The sequence below is a fragment of the Pteropus vampyrus genome, unplaced genomic scaffold, assembly GCF_000151845.1.
Source record: "Pteropus vampyrus isolate Shadow unplaced genomic scaffold, Pvam_2.0 Scaffold44, whole genome shotgun sequence".
NCBI classification, from domain to species: domain Eukaryota; kingdom Metazoa; phylum Chordata; class Mammalia; order Chiroptera; family Pteropodidae; genus Pteropus; species Pteropus vampyrus.
This window is the reverse complement of record NW_011888825.1, coordinates 8,050,714-8,058,259: the sequence shown is the minus strand read 5'-3', so window position 1 is coordinate 8,058,259 and position 7,546 is coordinate 8,050,714. Positions and strand designations below refer to the sequence as shown.

At 39.7% G+C, this 7,546-nt stretch overlaps 1 protein-coding gene and 1 pseudogene across 1 annotated transcript in view; one reads left to right on the top strand and one right to left on the bottom strand.

Moving 5' to 3' along the window:
* The window catches only part of SPECC1 (sperm antigen with calponin homology and coiled-coil domains 1), a 143,299-nt gene that overhangs the window by 102,749 nt on the left and 33,004 nt on the right, over positions 1-7,546 (top strand). The gene's annotated exons all lie outside the window — the stretch shown is intronic.
* On the bottom strand, positions 2,377-2,495 carry LOC111738869 (annotated as a pseudogene).

Sequence of the window (7,546 nt, the reverse complement as noted above, 5' to 3'; positions counted from 1 at the left end):
ACTCAGACTTTTCTGTGATTATGGGAGTGTCTAGACCTGCACTACTCAGTAAGGTCGCCTCTGGCCACATTTGCTCTTTGAACACTTAAAAGGTGACTAATGTGACTGACAAACTGAACTTTAAATTTTATTTAATTTAAACTAATTTAAAAAGCCACACACGCTAGTGACTATTGTATTGGACAATGCAGGATAGAATATATGTGGAAGAACGCAAAAGGAGCTGGTAAGAGATCATTTAATCTTGTGGTTTTCAAACTCTACTTTAGAAAAAGCTCTCAGAAACTTTAGTTGGTAGAACAGTTTCCATAGCTAATTATTTCAAAACCACTAATACAGTTTAACCACTTCGTTTGAAAGATGAAGAAACTAAAAGCCAGAAAAGTTGAGTCATCTGTCTAATGCTACTTTGGTGACAGGAAGGTCTTAGACTAAGAGCTGGTCACATTTGGGGTTTGTTTTTCCCTCCTTAGAGCAATTTACATTTCTGTTTGCCAAGGCTTTATTCAGTCAGATTTTCAGCTCAAAAAAAGACAGCAAAAACAGACCTTTGTCTCCAGTGTTTCCAGAATGCTGGGGAATCCTGTCCGCGGTTTGCTCACCCTCCCCAGCCTAGACTGCATCACAGCTCCACATTCCAGACTCAGCTTGCCTTGCCCTGCTTGCTCCGCTACATGTAGTGAACCATCCAGGCCGGGGGCCAGGCTTCATTATGTTTGTCTATCTCAGCACCTTGCACGTAGAGGGGTTTGATGAACGTTTTACTGGCTATAATTATAGATGAAGAGCCATGGGTTGGGCTCTACTTCCAGCCTGGAGAGTTGACCCATTAGTGCAGATGGTTCATCAGAAGTTTTAACATTTACTTGGGTGACTGGAGGATATAGAGAAGCTCTCAGCTAGGAGAAGGATTGGGTTTAGGGGTGCTAATAGATTACCGAGCCTGGAAAGTGGGTGTTGGGGTCATTCTAGATGAGTGGAACCAGCAGAGCTGCAAATAACCATGACCTTTTTAAAGACAAAGTAAACCAAGAAGACTAGTGAAATTAATGAAAGAAAAGTAATCAACATAACAGAAAGGCAGTAGAAGAAAGGAGGGGAAGAAAATTGCAGAAGAGTGTTTCTCCCAAGATCTCAGCATAGTCAGAGCCTGAGGGTAGAACATGGCAGAGAATCTTTTGGGAGCCAAGCTGAGGGTTAGAGAGAAAGCCTGCTCCATGGGAAGCTGTAGGAGACCCGAAGTTCCCATGCTGAGCCAGGGCATTTCATCTTCTTTTGACAGTGCTGGCTGTGCAAGGCCAGTCCGGCTAGTGAGCAGCTGGGCGGGGGTGGGAGGAGGGGCGCTGGCATGAATGTGGACCCAGCTAGGTGGTTCAGGCAGCAGGGCACTTGCAGTGAAAATAGACCAAGTATTGTCCTGCTAAAACCAGAGGCCCTCAGGGAGGAAATGTCTGGGTGGAGTCTCTCTAGTATTAAATGAGAAAGGAGGAAACAAGAAAGATATAGCTCCAGGCACTCTTCCGATGTCAACATACTTTTGATTGCATCTCCAGGGACGGGTTGTGCAGTGTCTGCCTACACATCTCTGCAGACAGAGCAGTCCCTTTGTCCTTTTGTCTTTAGAAAGCTCTCATCCACAGAGGATATTTCTGCTCTTATCCCTTATAACTTATCCCTTTGGCCCTCATCGTGTGAAGCAAAGGGCGATCTTTCCTAGACTTGCTAACCATGACCTTCTGGCCTACTCTTTTCCAGGTCTCAAACCTCAATACCTTCAACAGGGAGGAAGAATCATTTTTAAGAAATAAATTATCCCAAATTAATCTCTAACTTTATCCCAAATTATCCCAAATTAATCTCTATACTGTAACTATTTCTTTCTGTGTTGTGAAAGGACCTATCTCTGTAGATCTTATAAGTGAGAAAAAGCAGGGTACAGAATATGCTACCATTTAATTCCATTTCAGTTAAAATCCCAAGAGGATTTTTTATCCTTGAACTTAAAATTAAAAATTCACCTAGAAAAACAAACAAGAACAGCCAAGAAAGTTTGAGAAAGAGTGATACTAAAGGTGAGCTTGCCCTACTGATTGAGAATATGCTATGAAGCTGTAGTAGATAAGGCCCCTATGTCATAACCCACTCTCACCCACCTTAGGTATTCCAGAAGGGATGACACAGTGGGTTAGACCTGAATGTGGTTCCTGTGGCTCATATTAAAGAGTTTTAAAGTCATTTAGTTGACTAGATTGAGTAGGACCACATTATTTATTTATTTATTTTATTTTTTTTTATTTTTAGGTGAAGCAACCCATAGTTGACCTCACAGATTGCAAGGACCTTGTCAGCTTACAGTCCCTTATTTTTTATTTTTTACGCCTACAGCACCTGGTCTTCCTAGGTAGTCTCCCATCCAAGTACTAACCAGGCCTGACAGTGCTTAGCTTCTGAAATCAGACGGGATTGGGCTTGTTCAGGGTAGCATGGCCGTAGATAGTAAGGCCACATTTTTTAAATCTTAAAAGATAGGCAAAATGTTTTTGGACTTGATTTGAGAGATAATTAGTGGAGAAAGAAATGATTAAAGTAATAATATGAATAGGATCAGGAGAAAAAGGAATTTCAAGGCAACTGCAAAGTTATTTGCTTGAGGAAGAAAAGGTCGGTTTCCATTCTTCCTTTGCAACAGATGTAAAAGAAGTCCAGTAAGGTGGAAGTGAAGTAACCTCATCTCAGAAATTAACTAGCTGTATAACAAACCACCCTAAAATTTAATGGATTAGAATAATAATGTCTATTTTGTTCACAAATCTGCAGTTGAGGGCTGACTCCTCTCTTCTCTACCATGTCTGAGACCTCACATAGCTAAAGGCTAGACCAGTTGTGGGCTGGCCAGCCTCTGCATTTGGCTGGCAGGCACTTCCGCACACCTCAGGAGACTTAGAGCTCTCAAAGAGAGTGTTCCAGGAGTTCTGGGTAGAAGCTTAAAGGCTTCCTGTGACCTATCCTTGGGAATCCCAAATGTCACTTCCTCTACATGAAGCGAATTACTAAGGCCGGCCCAGATTCAAGAGAAGAATTAGACTCTACCTCTCAATTGGGAGATCTCAGAGAATCTGTAGCCACCTTTAATCTGTCACATAAGGAAAAAAATTTAAAGTCTCTAGCCTGCCTTTCTAGCACACTCTTAATTGCATCTTTCTTCCCTTATCTACAGTGAAATCTTTACTCTTCTTCCTCAAAATTTTCTTTGAGAGGAAAAAAAAAATCCCCAGAGACCATTACTCCAGTATCTATTTCATCATAGAAACATACAGTTATTAAGACTCTTATTCAACACAGAACTGTATGTGATGTCATTACTATTTTTAATAACATGTATTATTTTCCTAATTGTAAAAGTAATACATGGTTATTCTAGAAAAAGTGAAAAACACATGCAAAAAGATGAAGAAGAAATAAGTTAAATGTCATCTCACTTAATTTAATTCCTGTTTCTAGCCTATTGAAATCCTTTTGGATTCTGAATCTGTCCATTGTTATTCTCGATCCTTCCTAGATTTTCTAGTCAGTGATAATGTAGAAAAGTCAGTGATAATGTAGAAAAGTACTGGACCAACCCTGTGGTTGACATTTACCCAATAATTAGTAAAAAAAACATCAAGTAGCTAGAACTTACTGCATATAGCAAACCCATCAAAAACCAGAACATCAGAGTTTTCCCATGAGCTTCACAGGAATGTCTACAGATTAGAAAACTGAGTTATAGATTTTTTTAATTAAAATTTTTTAAAAAAAGCTTTATGTAGCTTAATTGATAGACAGCTAGGATGTTTCTAGTTCCTCCTTCTGAATAATTGTGCTACAATAAATATTCTTATAGGTGTGCTCTTTGGGCATATGTGAGGTCTATTTCCTCTAAACTAGGTAACCAGATGTGAAATTACTTGGTCAAATCATATTTTTATTAAAAAAAAAAAAATGCTTCCAGTTACCTTCCTAAAAGCCTATACAAATTTATATTCCTGTCAGCCAACATAAGAAGACCTGTTTCCCCACATTTTCATTAACTCTGTGAATTAACAATCTTTATAATTTTTGCCAAATTGATGAAGGTTTTGTTTTGTTTTGTTTTGTTTTTTTCTGGTGAAATTGAACAGCTTTTCATATGTTTCCAACTATGTATTTCCTCTTTAGTGCATTTCTGGTTCATTCCTCTGCCAATTTTTATTTGAGTTATTTATCTCTTGTTGATTATACAAATACATTCTGGATATTAGTAATTTTCCATATATACATATAGATTGTTTTTAATTTTTGTCATACAGAAAATTTTCTATGGTCATATTTATCAACCCTTTTTTTTTAATGCTTTTTGTATTTTATGCCTTAGATGGCTTTCTTTCCCCAAGATTATAAACCTATTTATCTATATTTTCTTCTAATATTGTTTAATTTTAGTTTTTAAATTTAGCCATCTGGAAATTATCTCTAAACAACTGAGTGCACAGGACTAATAACCGAAAGAAGCTCAACAAGGTGATCCCTGTGATCACCAGCTCTCACTTGGGAACAGTTTGCATGTTAGAGTGCAGAGAGCTGGAGTATAATCCAAGCGCAGCATTCTCACTGAGCTGAGGAGGCAGCGATCAGAGCCAGCAGCTGAAACAGTGATGTTCTGTGGGATTGGACATCAGAAAAGAGGAAGCTATGCAGAGACGGAGTCCCAACTGTCCATGTGTGGGTCTCTCTGAGTCCATGGCTGAGGGCTGTGCTGTCCCAGTGCAGGGCCAGACTACTCAGGGTTTACCAGATAGCCTGAGAGCGGATACTAGAATTGAATAGGCATAGACCTTTGCCCAAGACAAGGAATGAACTCCTAATCCATGTGCGGGGAAGGGAATGTAGGCAGCATTTGTTGAGATTTCACATGAACCCACTTATATATGCATGTTCTCTGTATTTTTTTCTCACGAAATCTTCAAAGTAAGTTTGGTCCTCCCACACATGCTGAGCTTTAGGGGAGAATGAACTGCTTTTATCCTCTATGATCTTGAAATTGTTACATTTTTTCCCGCAAAATGAAAAACTCAACCTGATTCCACAGCTGTGACAATAAAGACCTATTGAGAAAAGCCCCAGAGAAGTTCTGGGAGTGAGGATGTTTAGGTTTAAGACAGCTAGTTCCTTAGGGGAAAGGACTGCATTTTTTAATTAGTCTTTCTTTTTCCCAGAAGCTTTGCATTTTTTCTTTTTAACTTTAAAAAGAAAAAAAAAAATCTTTTGTATTTAGTGTACCCAGAGTCAACTCATTCATAGAAATCTAATGGAGGAACCTAGAAAAATTCAGAGAAGTTGAATAAGTGGTGGAAATGAGGTCAGACAGCTGCAGAATCCAGCTGTGTCTTCAGTGGGATATAGCACAGGAGCCATTTCAGCATGTGCTCTGCAGCTTCTCTCCCCAATGGTTAATGTTTTCACCAAATGCGTTGGTGTTTTTAGGCAACAAAAGGGAACCGAAATGAACCTTCTGGAAGCAGATATAGTAGATGGTTGGGTTTTGCTTTGTTTCTGTCCCACGGTGTTAGTTAGGAGTGCTGCCTCTACATTCACCCTTCTAGAGCTTTATTTGTCTACAATCTCAACCTTTCTAAGAGAATATTCTTGAATATTCACTAAAGTTAGGGTTTTAGCTTCCCATGTACTCCTCAGTGTATTTCTTGTTCTCAGATGACCTTTGCTGCACCACAGAGGACAAAATTCTGTATCTTTCCAAATTTTCTTCTCAGCGCTCCTAGAAACTTAACCCATTTTAGATAAGCTTGGAATGTTACCTTTTTTTAATATCTGAGACTTCCTTTCCCCAGAATCTTCCCTTAACTCAGAAATTTCTCTTAAGATATTTATATCCTAGAGAAAGTTAAAGATACTTTTAAATGAGTAATTACCATTTCCCTTGGGAAAATAATCAGCAAGTTTCTTTTTATTGTATTGTATCTGGTTTTTCCTCCCAGTAAATCTTATGATACATGAATTCCAGAATGTTATTATTCTTTTTAATAGCCACAATGCAGTTCCCTCAAGATGAACAGTGTCTGTCTGTTTCTTTCTTTTCTGCTTTCCTTCCTCCCTTCCACTTTTCTTTTCTTTTTGCCTTTTCTCTTCTCTTTTCTTTCCTTTCCTTCCCTCCTTTCCTCCCTCTCTCCCTCCCCCTCCCCTCTCTTTCTCTCTGTCTCTCTCTCCCCGCCACCCCCATTAAAGTATAACATACAACTGCAGCTCAATGAATCCTCAAGAAGTAAATATACCCATGTAATTAGCATCCAAGTCTACAAACACAGCATTGTCAGTACCCCGGAACCCCAGAATCCTCTTCATGCTTCCTCTGGTTACTAACCTTCAGTCAAGGATAACAATGATTCTAGTCAGTTTTATTAAAGAAAAAATAACAAGGACAATAATTGAAGACATAGCCTGTGGAATGCCTTGTTGGCCATTTTCCATTGTCCTCTAAATTATTCTTTTGATGAACCTCTAAGATTCAGCTGAATGATAACTGGGAAAAGGAGGATATCATATTAACATCCCTTGGGGTGTTTATGTTATTCTCCTTAGTCTTTTCTCTGAATCAGAGGTTGCATCTGTGAATATTGAGAACTATTGCCCATAAACTTGGCAAGACTCACCACCCCCTCCATTCTAAGGCTAAGCCAGTTTCTGATAATCTCTAATCAGAAATAAGGCTTTTTACCTCCATCCAGGGATAAGACCTAGAATAAGTTCTCAGTTCTCACCTTGGTTCCTAGGGTACTTGGGATTGGCCCAGCCACCCATGCCCAATAAAATGTTGTCTTTCTTCCTGTTACCCAGTACATTAGTCCTGTGCATATGAGTACCTTCTTGCCATGGTTTCCTTGAGCTCTCTGGTTGCTGTAGGGGGACTAGATCTCAGCCCACTTTGCTGGGACCCACACACCCCACCTGCATGCTTTTCTAGTCTAAAGAAACCAGAGCCTGGGTGGACAGCACTGTGCCCAGTCTGCAGGACCTCGTGGGAGGACTATGCCAGCCCTGATGAAGCCCAGGTACCTTTGATACTGCCCTTTCTCCCTGCTCAGTAAGGCCATCCTGCTACTGTTCTTAGCTTCCCCTACATCCCCTTAAGCCTGCCCGTGAGAGTCCAGCATTCCACTCAGGTTATGGCAAGATGCATCCACAGGGGAACAGTGATTTAAGTAATATGGCTTTTCCAAAGTGAAGTGAGGGAGAGGTCTGGTAAACATAAATCATCTCATCTCTTTTCTGTGGTTCATGTGAAAAACATGAGCATTATAAAATTGTGCTGCTAAATCAGCTCACTCCTCATTCACTAAAGTATACCTTATAGATCCCAAAAGTATACCTCAGTGAGCAGTAGGAACCACTTTTATAATAATGTAGCAACAAAAGCAACCACTAAGATTCGTATAATGCTTTGCAGGTTGGTCATCATCATCGTATTTGAGTTATTCCGTAAATGTACATACGTTTTAATTACCCTGCCAGC